The sequence below is a fragment of the Stegodyphus dumicola genome, chromosome X1, assembly GCF_044657685.1.
Source record: "Stegodyphus dumicola isolate Sdum_Otavi_A_Nest chromosome X1, ASM4465768v1".
NCBI classification, from domain to species: Eukaryota; Metazoa; Arthropoda; class Arachnida; order Araneae; family Eresidae; genus Stegodyphus; species Stegodyphus dumicola.
The window spans coordinates 6,141,777-6,156,107 of NC_140780.1; the positions used below are offsets into that span (position 1 = coordinate 6,141,777).

The following is a 14,331-nucleotide window of genomic DNA, read 5'->3' on the forward strand; positions in this document are numbered from 1 at the left end:
GGCGTTTTCGGTCTCTTCCTCATGTGTAAAGTGTATACGAACCAGTTTCCCTTAGAAAGTCCTCCACGAAGGTGTTCTTCTCCTTAGGCAGGCTTCTCAAGGCTTTGCCGTAATCTCATAAACCAAACCAAGATCGCCGTCTTCAGCAGTTACACATGAGGGATCTTGACCTGATGAAGGCCCAAATAATCCAAAAATTTCAAAATATGAAATCCATAATAAAACAAATTTCAGATTCCAAATTAGGGCTTAAACGTGCCCATATTCGATGAAAGATTACATTATTCAAAATTGGATGGCTCTGGTGGTTTTATCACAATGCAAGAAACATACATACATTTATGCAGATTCTTCATTATTTAATTTCTTTAAATATAACACAGGGCGATAATATTGGGTGGGACCAATTTGAAAAGTGAACCGACATTTAAAGTTTTCAAACGCAAAATGCCAAAACAAAATTAATAGCCTTTCTGGGCTAATTCCCTTTGGGCTAAAAACTAAGAGATAAACAAAGAATAAAAATTTTGTGTTTTTTTCATATGAATGATATATTTAATGATAAATTTTGCCAAAAACGTGTCATTGATCGGCGGCGGATCTTTTCTTTTTTTAGGGGTCCACATATAAGTCAAACCCCTTCATCAAACTTTGATTTTTTTTTCCCCCCCCTTCTTTAATATTGTTGACTCAGCAGTCAGATTCCCAGCAGTCATACACGGGTATATACGATATATGGAATCCCAAATTTGTAAACTTTCAAATTATTTAGCGAAGATTTTTTCATTAAATGGGAGGTGATCAAAGAACAAGTCACTTAAATGCATTTCTAATTCAAAGCGATTTGATCTAGAAACATTCAGAACAGAAATAACATCGCTCTTCAAGTAATAAAGACACAAGAGTTTGTAAACAATACTTTGCTTGAGATTAAAAATCGATGACTCTTAAAGTGGAAAAGATCTTTACATGGCAATACAGCTGAAAGCAAAACTTAACATCCATGGAAAATTGTCATAAATAATAATTGCTAAAGTACATGCACAAAGTTAAGCAAGTTGAAATATGAGTAAGATTAAAATTACTCATATTTCAACTTGCTTAACTTTGTGCATGTAAACTAATTGCATAAATACAAGAAAATTTTTAATTTCAATATGATAACTTGGACAGCAAACTTGTCAGTGTTTTATAATTTTTATTAAAAAAATTGTTCTGTAAATGTCCTAGAAGCACTTATTTCCAGAAAGCTATTTAAAAACAGACAATCTCGGAAACAAGGGCCATTGGGACTTAATAGCAGGTCCAATTTTAAAATCAAATCAATATATTTGCTCTTATGTGAATAATAATATCACTACTTATAAATCACCTCCATATGAATGATCAAAATCCGAATGAATATTGACAGCTTCACAGTCAGAAGACTGGAGACCATTCAATTATTAACTACTTTTCCGCATCAGTAGGATTTTGTAATGGTACTTACTATACAGGTATTTGTTTCTTTATTGAAAAAATATCTTTGCAATTTAACTTTTTTGTTTGGTGGTTTTCTTGTTTTACAAGTTTTGAAGTAGACTTAGACACACTTACTTGTAGTAGAATTAAAAATAACCTGATGGCAGAGTAATTAATTCTCTTTGTTATACAAAATGCAGCAGAACATCCAGAATCAAATATATTTATGATTAATAATGTGGTTAAATGAAAATCATAAGGACTCGTGAATGTGCCACAAGTGCTATCCACACATATGCCTAACTTTATTATTATTATACATTTAAATGCATCTTATTCATTCTTCAAATTTAATGATGAAATAAGTTTAGAAATTATGCAGATTTCTATTTCAAGACAAGTAAGTTTTGTCTCTTGAAGATGCATGGCATGTACACTACAAAAAAAAAGATCGCAGTTCTATAGCTCTCCTTCTACTGGGCCAATTGACGAAATTCAACTTGCGGTTTTCATGTCTCGAAAGCGCAATTTAAGATACGTATTACATTTATACATAGCATTGTTCAACCGTACTACAACCTACGAAAAATAAAAATTTGCTTCATAATATTTCATGTAAAAGAAAACTAAGCAGCGGTTAACTAAGATTCATTCAATCATATAATTTCAGTTTAAGCATGTCAGAATTTAATATAGTAATTTTGACACAAAATCGGACTTTTTCTGAAATGACATACCAATTTTTTTTCCATACATTTATTTCTTTATACATATATTTTTCTGTAACGAAATAATGGATTCGAGTCCACAAAAACTTTTTATTCACCACGGTCAACATGACATTTCCTTCATCTTTGTACATTCAGTCCATGACAAAGTGCGTACATTTTGTTACCTGTCAGTTTGTCTGCTGTGTAATCCAACAATTCTGACACTCTGGGAAGAAATAATGGAAAATTAAAATAAAGCTTTGGCAACAGTAATTACTGAAATTTATTTTCAAGTTCCATATTATTTCGGTTCACAGTGTGCCACTCGATATTCGAATGCGAGACGCGTCACGAACATGTTGCTATCTAATCTCACTTAGTTGATAGAAGGCCATGGCCACCATTTCCGTCAAATTTGCTGATCTCTGTTTCCTGCCGTTAGAGAAGCTGTATTCAGTCCTCAAATGAGACAGTATTAGTACAACCTACGAAAATTAAAAATTTGCTTCATAATATTTCATGCAAAAGAAAACTAAGCAGTGATTAACTAAGATTCATCAAATCATATAATTTGAGTTTAAGCATGTCAGAATTTATATGCTGGGTGTTTCACTTACTTTGACTACAAATTTAAAAAAATTTGTTTTTGCCTCGTTTTCTATCAAAGTGGACAAAATATGTGATAACGAAGGTAAATTTAGCATTTGGGATTTTTTTGACAAATGGTTTTCAAGCCAAAGGCTGGGACACGTATGTCCCAGCCGTAGTTAACGGTAAGATACGTATGTCCCACACGTAGCGATCGACTTACTGTAAGCACACCTATTATTCAGGAAAACATTGTTATATGAAATAGATTTACATCCTATGATACAGGGTAAAAATCATTCTTTGCATAACCCAACATTACACATTGGGCAGCTCATATTTGTTCTTTTCGCTACGTTCATTTGTGTATAATGAACACGGCGGCGTCTCGATTTTCCAACTATTGGAAGACGATCCCCAACTGTGAGAAGATTCTAAGTACTTTTTATCTTAGCAGTCATTAAGCTTTTAATGGGACGTACATATTCCTTAGTAGTCAAAAAGTTAATGAAGACTTGGTTGCAAATGGGCATGCAAACAATTATTCCATACCAAAATATGTCACACATGGTGTAAGAAAAATATTTTATTTATTTCAACAATGCAAATGTTTATGAATATTTTCACTTTGTGAATTACAAATCACGAGAGCTTCATGTAATTTCCATGTATTATAAATTACACAGTTACAGATATTACTAAACATTAAATTAAAATTATTAATAAGTATACACTGCATTTAAATCAGGAAATTAGGTAAGCAATGCAATGTTTCAATTTAAGACACGCATTAAAGATCTTATAGAGCGTCGAATGGCAGGCCTTTTGAAAACTGGCAGTTTGCCAAGTTATGTCGATTACAAACATATTGCTAGAGCAAGTCTGTCGGTTGACGCGGAATTCCTCCTAAAGCGCGAAATTGGGCAACTTCAGGTTTTTTTTTTTTTTTTTGGTTGAATGGCAACGATTATTGTTATTTCTTAAGAAAAGTTTCCCCCCCCCTTTTTACGCAATGTTTAGAAAACGCAGTGTTCTCAGCTTATTCTAATGATGTTTATGTTTGCAATGCTAATTTAAGGCTGCATTTTACTTGAATAAAATAGCTGTTATTCTTTAAAATTATCGTATTCATTCATCTGGAGAACTTGCATTTCATTTGAGTGATTTTAAAGGCTTCCGTAACTTTTCGTTTGCAGTTGGTTTTTACATCTGATAACAACAACAAAATGCCTGTGCCTATCAACTTTGCTGCAGCCTCAAAGCAGGATGATGAGATTCTTATTTATGTTTATGTTTGCATTTGCTTTATTTATTTTTTTAATTTTTGGATAAATTAATGGAAAATTGCAATTATTGTTTTCTTACCAAATCTGAGACAGCGTAGTAGGCATAGGTTATGTTTAACCTCCAGTCTACTTGGCTGCTTCATTTTCATTTGCAAGCTAGTTATATCTAATTCCGTTTAAAACGTGTGATTCGCAAAGATATATCAACACAGATGGAAGCAGTGCACATACAACTAACCTTATTCTACGACTGTCATCATCTTGAAATGAAGAATAAGCCAAATGGCCTTCGTCTTTTGTACAACATTTTGATACCCATGACTATACCGCTCATCGTTCCTTGATCTGTATTGTCTAATAATGAAACTGGTGCAGGTTTTATACCATTTCATTCCTCAATTCTTCGGTGCGTATTCGAAAGGTCTGTGGTTCGAGCCTCGGCGAGGGCATTGCTCATTTTTCATCTCTCCTACTTTCAAAAATTACCTATTGTCTCTGCAGTGGCACCCGCACTAAAAAAGGTGGTGGATGATGATTCTCCGCCACCAGAAATTGGCGATTGTGTTCCTTGATCTCCAGGCGCCCTTTAAAAGGGGGAAGTATATAAGGTATTTCTCCCACTTAGCATGCCTTCGTAGCGTAATGGGCAGCTCACTCAGCGCGTATGAGAGGTCCGTGGTTCGAGTCCCGGCAAGGGCACTGCTCATTTTTCCCTTCTTCCTGCTTCAAATTAACCTAGTATCTCTACGTCTATTCGGCATATATAATCTTTCAGGTTATGCACCAGGAACTGCACCTCATCCTCAATCTATCAATCTTCAGGTCGCATGGCTGGATTAAATTTTCCTCAGTTTCTGTATTCTTTCCCCCTGGTTTGTTATCTCGAGAGCTACGATACAGGAAACTTCCATAGTCTCATGATCTGCTTCATGGAATTATGCGTCATCTCTTATAAAAGAAAATACATAGCGAGCGAAAAATACTCTTGTCTTTATATTCAGTGGGAACATTGTAAACATAAAACTGTTGGAAAAAAAAGCAATCGAGGAAAAACGGAGCCAGAAATTCGAAACACAGCATGCAAATGTGGTTTGTTAAATTAAGTTAAATGATTAAACTTGCAGCACACTCAGAATTGTGGAGCGATACAGTGCGCGTCTGAAGTTTACAGCTGTTAGAATGTTAAAGGGCAGGTGTGATGAGGGACGAGCATTTACAACCTCTGATATGCTGACGGCTTGGATAGATTGTAATAAATTTGTAATGTGGCATTGCAATGAAAGATGCGTTTGATACGTACTCGATGACATTACAAACATTTGTCATACTTTGAGAAGGGTCGCAATCATAGGGCTAAAAGAGGCAGGTTGGCTGAATAAACGGATCTGAATATTGGTCAAAGTGACGTGGTCGATGTTATGTCATGTTATGCTATCGCCGATTAAATGCCATTTGCCTACTCGCATGGATTCTGGAATATCCAGGGATACGATTCGCAGGAGACTACAAGCTGGGTTAAGATCTTGACGTCTATTAAGATGCTTACCATTGACATTCTAGCGTAAGCAGTATCGTTTGCATAGTGCAGAGCAGTGCCGCTGTCGCTCAAGCTGGATAGTGTCCGATCGGAGAAAGTGATATTCAGTGATGAATCCCACTTTTTTGTCAATGCCTGATGACCGCTGTGTACGTGTCCGAAGACGAAGAGGTGAGCGGTCCAATGTAACCAAGCAGAATATAGAGTGTTATAGTCTGAGGAGCGATCAGATGAGACAGCCGTTCACCATTAGTCACGCTGCGAGGTATTCTGACTGCTGAAAGGTGTGTTGATGAAATTTTGCAGTCGATCGTACTGCTTGTGCTAGCTGATAGTCCAAGTTGTGTTTTCCGACAGGACAGTGCTCCGCCACATACAGCATGACTTTCCAACAATGTCTTCAACATGTCCTTGACTGACCTTACAGCTCTCGCTTATCAAACATGTTGGGCAACTAAATTCAGCCATGTACAAATATGAAATACTGAATAAAATTATAGATTTGTATGACTTACAAACAAAAGGACACTCTTCTTTATATTATTATGTGCGCACCGATGATAGCTCGATAGCTTTTCAAAAGCTATTTAAAGTTCTGGAACTTCAGATTTTTCTGCTCATTTAGCGAAATAAAATTTAAATAGAGAAAATAATACTACAAAAGTAAATCCCACTATTATCATTAAGATTGCAAGCGACTTTTATGACCGCTAATATTACAAGCTCGCAGAGTGATCTGAGCTAAACTCTAAACTAAATTGAAAAACTAATGCTTCCTCCAATTTTATATAGCTTTTCCCTGTCCGCTCAAAAATTCCCAGTGCCTTCGAGTTCTTGAAATTGCTAGAAGGTTTAGACAGTTAAGAGTTACACAGAGATCGAAATAGTTACAGTTACACAAGAATCGGACCAAAATGTCGCTAAGCTTGGCGACAATACCCCAGCTTCGTGCTATTTCGCCAGTTTGGCAAGGCAGCTAAACGTTATAATGTTAACGATGCTAAATTGGACTTACCTTTGTAGCCCTGTTTTTGTGACGATGCTTCGCCCTCTGACGCCTTTCATGTCACATTTTACAGGTGGTACTACAATTTACGCATAGGTTCATTAAAATTATTTACCCTATGTACAAAATTCATAGCATTTCCCCTTCCGAAAGACTGCATATCTCGGGCAGTGAGATTCCCGGACAGGTAGCCATAATTACAACTAAGGAAAATCAATAACTGAACACCAACGCAATACTAAAATAATAATTTCAGTAAATAACGTACAACAAATCAAACACCAAGTCAATAAATAAATGCATACATTTACAAATTTATATACCTGAAGGACCATGATCTATTTACATTATATACACTATGGCCATAGTAAGGAACTAGCCTCTTGTAATGAACCATTTATACTTAGAATCTGATGACATATGGATCCGAACTACGTTGCCGTTCAGCTTGGTTCTTTCCAAACATCGGCACAGAAATTAGAAGCTGCAAGCCATTCCTAACTTATTATCTCACCGGTCATGTCCCATATCCAGATTATTTTCTGAAAAGGAACCTCTCCAATAGCGACAATGGCGTGTGTGGAGTCAAAGGAGATGCAGACCATTATCTATGCTTCTGCCGTCTCACACATTCGGAAACCCACCAATCTAGATTCTAACTTTAAAAGACTGGAAATTTTCTCTTTTTACATCCCTGTGGGGCGAGGTACTGCGTTTGACGGTTAAATTGCTGCGATTCGCACTGCTCTGTACCAGCTACCATGCCACTTGGAAAAATTCACAAGAGCTGTTATACTCAGTGATTCCCGAGCTGCTCTGTTGGTTATCGTTTCAGATAAAAATCCCACATCACAGGATATATTGGATTGTCGACATTATCTACAAACCCTGCTTCACTTGAGAAAACTATAGTCCTCCAGTGGGTTCCTACCCACTGTGGGATTCCAGGTAACCAGAAAGCCGACTTCTTGGCAAAAAAGGGTGCTTTAATCATGCAGAATATTTCTCGTCCTTTGCCTTTCCATACTGTTAGGAGCCTTATTAAAAGATCTATCAAAGTGCGTGCTCAGGAAGATCTCTATCATCGTGTTTCTCATAGGTCGTGGAAGAATGCTATCCCGAATTTGTGTAATGGCCCAAGGCGTAGAGCGGTCGCTGAATTCCACCTTGTCACCGGACATGACTGCCTACAATATCATTTTCATAGATTCAATATTGTTCCTTCTCCAATATGCACTCCGTGCAGCTCTAGAGAGGTGATGGATGCCGCACATCTATCCCACTGTCCTGCTCTGCTCAAGACTTTTCTCGGCGCGCGTTACTGGGAACTGGGAGGCAAGAGATATGTTAGATTAATGGACTCTGTTACAGCTGGGTGGTTTTTTTTTTTTTTTTTTTTCATTATGATGTTATATTCTACGTCCTTGTCTTTTGCTGTAACTGTTCATAATCTGCCATTTTGGAGGGGGGAAAATAAAAAAAGAACCCTTTAAAAGACTGCTGATAGCTCAACACAACCTATATCCAAAAATCATGTTAAGTACACAAAAAGCTCGGTGCTTTAGGACTGGACCTATGCCGAAGCACAAGTCGTATCCGAAAACGATAAAGCCGAAACGAAAGAGCAATGTCTAGGTCACACACCAATAATTTACTCCGTGCTAGAGTAACAATTTCCATACTGCTCCAAAATACCTAACTTATTAAGCTGAGACCATGAGCCTATGACTTATGACTGAAAGATCTGAGGTCAGATCTGATTACCTGTAACAAATGCCATATAACAAGATTCCGACTCCCAACATATTAGCAAAATCAAATCGCGTATATACTTCCATAAAAATGCAAAATTTCCCATACAACGATCTCCAAAATATCAGCTCTACTATATTTACGTAATCCAATATTTTAATGAGTATTCTAAACAGTGTGTAATTTATGTAACTTCGTATGTAATTTCATGTTATTATCTTCTTATATTTAAATGTAACAATTCCGATGTATGACTTCAGTATTACTTAGATATAGCATATAGTCGGTTCAATTATATCATACTCTAGCTAGTTAGTGTATTGGGGCAATACTTGTTTGATTCTGTAGTGAAGTTTTTTTGCTCCCATTCACTTTTACTTGTTTACCTGTTCAGGATTGTGTAGGGACCGTCCCAGGGTGACTGTAGTTTAGGAGGAACTCCTTTCTTTCGAATCGGATTCCATAACCACACTTTGTCATTTTTGTTAAATTAATGTACTCTAGTTCTCGTGTCGAACTGGGCCTTCATCTTCTCCGTCACCAAGCTGACTTGCTGTCGAGCAAAATTATGCATCATTTGAAACCGTGCCTGGAGAATGGCACCTCAGGCGATCCGAAGGGCAATCAAACAATAAATCAAATAGCTGACGGAGAGCGTCTGGAATCGAAATAGCACCACGGTGGGCCAGTATGGTCCTAGTCCTGTTGATTTCTGGAAACAATTAGGGAGTAGTTACTAAAGGTAGTTAGATTAAACCTCTCTACCGTGGCTGTGGGTGTAAAGGAGTCGTTTGGGTTTTGTCTATGCCGAGTAATTTACGAAGGTCTTTTATTACAGCCGAGATAAAATTCCTTCTTCAATTTTCGTACATCAAGGAGCAAAAATGGAATTGGTCGCTCATCCTTTGTATTCTGGATAAGTTATTGGTTGGATAAGACTTGTTATGGCGGGTGGCAGAAACGCAACACAGATTTTTTTGCATGTTCCTTAGCCCCTTTTAATATATTAGTAGCCAGCTTATTTTCTTATCCCATTTCATGTTTTTTAATCTCACAGGCCTGAATTTCTGATTTAAATTTAGATCTTCAAAAGTACCTTTAATTTGATATTGGCGGTTATGAGGAGTTTCATGGTACTTGATTTAAATCACCATGTTTGCCAATTGATCAATCTGAAAACATTAAATTTTTAGTCGTTTTTATAGGAACCGACAGAGAAATCTTTACTTAATATCTGGTATGGTGACTTCGGACAGATATGGGATCTTCACACCTTGATGTCATAAAGTTTAGTGAATTGTTTTGGAATTCCACGCCAGTCTTCTGAATGTGCACTATTTAGATCCTGACAGACATCGGGCTCGGTGCAGTTTTGTTATCCAATGCATGCTTACTAGGACTGAAGTGTGTTGAATAGACTAGTCAATCCACTGGAGAGATATCTTCTGTTTCCGGAAATTCTGAGAACAGCGTTATTAGTCATTACCAAAACGTCTGGGCCAATAGCATCCCTAAAAAGCCTTACATATGATTCCACTGCAAACCATGCAACTGCTTCCCTGGATTTGTATGAACAAGGTAAGGCAAGTTGCGTGTTCCTGGTTCTTTCCAGTTCTTCCAGCTGCAATTCAGGTTTTTACCTGGAGTCGTTAATAAACAGTGCAAGCTCCCATTCCTCTTGGCTGTACTGAGTGTGATGAGGGTACCACGTTAAAGGGGTAGCTATAGAAGATGGAAGGAGTGAGACACAAACTATCGATTTTTCGCGCATAACGTCAAACTTCATGCAGCAATAGAACGCTTGATTGGAATTTTCTGTGTCACCAAATCTTTTTCAATCGCTTCGACAATGAAAGCAAATGTTCTTCGGATTAAATTGTTAACACCTTACATTTTTGATGACGCTGTCTATTAATTGAATGATTGCGGTTTGAAGTTACTGAAATGTATATTGAGATCTTGCGCCACCTCTATGTGCGTACGAATGAAGTGCGAGTTTTGTCTTTTTATTTGACGGCTTAGGATAAATAATAATCCTGAAAATCTAAATTAAACATGGTTATACATTCACATTTTAGCATGTGTGCTTTGGGGAACATGTTGTTAGTTGCGTACTTTTGAGCGTTGAAGTATGGGAGGGAAGAAGGTCCGGTTTTACTTTACTTTTCAGATAATCTAGATATTCGTTTATAACTTTATAACTAATCATAATTTTTTTTTTCAGATTGCTGAAGACTGGAAGAAGGAGGGAAAAAAAAAAAAAAAAAACTTATCTTGTATGTAGCGGTCTTGAAGTGGAACCTCGTTTGGGTAGCGTAGAATCCATCAGAATAGGAAAAGGATCTGTTCGTTATTTTATAGAACGCATTGTTGTTCAAAGTAATGACGGGAACTAGGGGAAAAAAAAAAAGAAGAATTGCACCTATTGCTGAGGGAAAATACGAAAGAAAAAGTAATGTTTTAAAAGCGAATTGGGTTGAAGTACCTAAGAAAATAATCATCTTCCGGGGCCCCAGAGAGAGGTTGGCAAGGCACTCGGCTTCTACAGAACGGTCTCAAGATCTATCCTCGGTAAGTAAGTGATATTGAATCCTAATAGTTAAATGTATTATTTTACATTTAACTATTAGAGATATAAGTATGGAAAGAAGTATTGAATTGTAAAAATGAAGGAATAATGTAGAAGTATAAGGGAGGTGGTGTAATAAAGAAAATTGTTGTAAGTTTCAGGTTAAACGAAAGAAAAAACAAAGAAAGGAAAGGAAGTCCCTACAGAAGAAAATTAAAATAGGTACGTAAATAAGGAAGAAAGAAGATAAGAAAACATCCGGGTGGCACAGGAAGCAGCCCCGAAAAAAAAGAAAGAGGAGATTAATTTAGGAAGAAAACGGTGCCACCCGGAAAGGGGCTTTTGTAAAATTTTTCCAATCTCCAGAGATTTTGTACGTGAACCTTTGATTTTATTTTGAAGTTTATTTCTAACACAAATGTTGTTGATCTGGTGTGTACAAGTAAAAATAAATTTGTTTTACGGTGTTATGGGTCTTTATTGTTTATGTTTAAATATTCATCAAGATATTTTTTTGCGTCTAAAATTCAGTTCATCTCGGCGTTTAAAAATCAGTTCATCAAGATATGTTTTTGGCGATTAAAAATCAGTTCATCTCGGCGTCTAAAATTCAGTTCATCAAGATATTTTTGCGGCGTTTAAAAATCAGTTCATCAAGATATTTTTGGGGCGTTTAAAAATAAGTTCATCAAGATATTTTTGGGGCGTTTAAAAATCAGGTCGTCAGTTAAATTTATCGTAGTTTTAAAATTTTAGCCTCTAACCTCTTCATTTTTGTAGAATATATTAACTTGCTTTATTTATGAAAGTAATTATAAATTAATTTTATGAACTCGAAGTATTTACGTTTTTCCTATATTTCAATTCATTCTTCACAAAATCCAGCTCTTTTGTATATTGTTAACCCTCTGGCCTATAACGGCCTATCACGCGTCTGACTGGTGATAAAGTATTTGCGCCATAAACAAAAGCTACGACTCTGACTCGTGGTGAGGAATTTGTGTATAAAATGCCAAGCAGAGCAAGCAATTGGAGTTATTCTACATCGAATATTTTTCATTTGATTGTAACGCTTTTTTTTTTTTTTTTTTTTTTTTTTTTTTCAGTTGTTTTTGACGAAACTGGATGATCTGTTACTTCCTCGTATAGCTCCGTTACGTTCACACGTTTCAGGTATAATTTCGTATAAAGAATTAAAAACCTCTTATACCCATCATGCCAAACTCTCATACCATCATGCGATTATTTTTGTCAACTGATCAATTGATTATGATTACATCCTAGACTTCTTAAAATGAACTATTTGTACCTAAGCATTGTTTATTATTTCACAATTCTTTTCGTTACACGGAAATATATATGTCATGAAGCTATACATTTTGCGCCAGTTCGGATACACGGCTGAACAGTTTTATGGCACGGCGCGCGACTGACTTTCTTGTTTACTATAGCTCGCGCAACTGGCAGATATCGTGTAGGCCAAGGGGTACATGATTAAAACAAATTACCTTTCTAAGCATATTGGGGTCTTCCATTTATTAGGAAACATTTATTAACAGCATCCGCTGTCTAATGTTATCTGATGTTCGGGTAAATCATGATAATCAGAAATATATCTCCAATGAACTTTATCTTATCAGCTTTATTTTTATTGCACTTTACGTTATTTTATACCTCTACACCGAATTTCCATTGCATAAAAATAAGATTTAAAGAACTCTGTGGATTTCTATGAATGAAATTTTTTACGAATTTCTTCAGAATTTCTACACGTTTTAACTAAAGTAAAGCATTCTTACTCTTTAAAATCATCTAAATTTTGAATGTTAGGAGACATATCTTCCCCCCCCTCCCGAAATTAAATTACCGTGACACGCTTTTACATTATTGTCCTTTTATCTTCGCTCCTACGTTTTTATACATTCCAAACAAAAGCTAAACTGAGCAGATATAACATCTGCTTTTTGGAGTACCAAAATACACACTAAACACAGTTTGCGACACCAAAGAACTTGAATGGGATCTCTCATTCCATTGAAGGTGTTTGGATAAGCTATTCACACAAATCTCTCTTTAAAGCTGATCAGAGCTTAAATTGCGCCGGAAGCGCACCGCAGCCCTAAATAAGAAGGCTTTGGCACTTCTTTTATCTAACTAAACAACAATTTTAGTAGAAATGGGATATCAAAATTTTATTTTTAGCAATAAAATTATATTAAAAATTGGTCATTAAACTTTAATTTACCTCTTTGCAATTTATTTAGTTTAATCATTTAATTACTTTACTCCTTAATTAATAAATTAATACACAATAGTAAATTAACTATGAATTCAATAATAATTATTAATAAATATTCATTATTAACATCCATGCTACAGTTAAATCATTTTTAAATTATTAATGATTTTAATAGTCATTTTATTCCTGTATTTACTCTTGTTTCTCTTTCCTTCCTGTTTTCTATAGGGCTCCGACACTTCTACTTTTAGAAATTAAGCCCTGAAGCTGACGTTATGATGGAAATTTTTGCTATTCAAGAAAAGAGGAAGTAGTGGATAGATAGTATGAGCTTGGGAAGAATAAAATTTTCTTTTATCTAACTAAACAACAATTTTTATTAACTAAACTTCTTTTATCTAACTAAACAACAATTTTAGTAGAAATGGGATATCAAAATTTTATTTTTAGCAATAAAATTATATTAAAAATTGGTCATTAAACTTTAATTACCTCTTTGCAATTTATTTAATTTAATCATTTAATTACTTTACTCCTTAATTAATAAATTAATACACAATAGTAAATTAACTATGAATTCAATAATAATTATTAATAAATATTCATTATTAACATCCATGCTACAATTAAATCATTTTTAAATTATTAATGATTTTAATAGTCATTTTATTCCTGTATTTACTCTTGTTTCTCTTTCCTTCCTGTTTTCTATAGGGCTCCGACACTTCTACTTTTAGAAATTAAGCCCTGAAGCTGACGTTATGATGGAAATTTTTGCTATTCAAGAAAAGAGGAAGTAGTGGATAGATAGTATGAGCTTGGGAAGAATAAAATTTTCTACATCCAATAAAATACATAAGTCATTTCCAAGCAATAAAAATAAATAAATATATAAAATAAAAATACAACCATCAAACCAAATACATCCTTAATTCTAAAAATAAGGATGAAATGCAATCTTATCTACATATCTTTTTAGACCAGTAGGATTTCCTGAACCAGTTTCATGAACAAATAAGTATAAAACAACAAAATTACAAACTGCAAAATTAAATGAAAAGCAAAAAAAAAAAAAATCGAATCAAAGTAGAATTCCTCACTGCAAATCCATCTCAATTGGTGTATTGGTGTATTTAATTATGGCAAAGCACACTAGGGCTATCTACCTAAGGCGAGGGATGCC

The 14,331-nt window shown here is 35.3% G+C and overlaps 1 long non-coding RNA gene across 1 annotated transcript in view; it reads left to right on the forward strand.

Annotated features, from left to right (window-relative positions):
• LOC118204021 (uncharacterized) overlaps nt 1-11,377 on the forward strand; it is an 86,342-nt gene extending 74,965 nt beyond the window's left edge. Inside the window, exons 15-16 of the long non-coding RNA XR_015038753.1 lie at nt 10,565-10,911; nt 11,071-11,377. This is a non-coding gene — a long non-coding RNA (uncharacterized LOC118204021). The remainder of the gene's footprint in view (nt 1-10,564; nt 10,912-11,070) is intronic.
• The last annotated feature ends 2,954 nt before the right edge of the window (nt 11,378-14,331 follow it).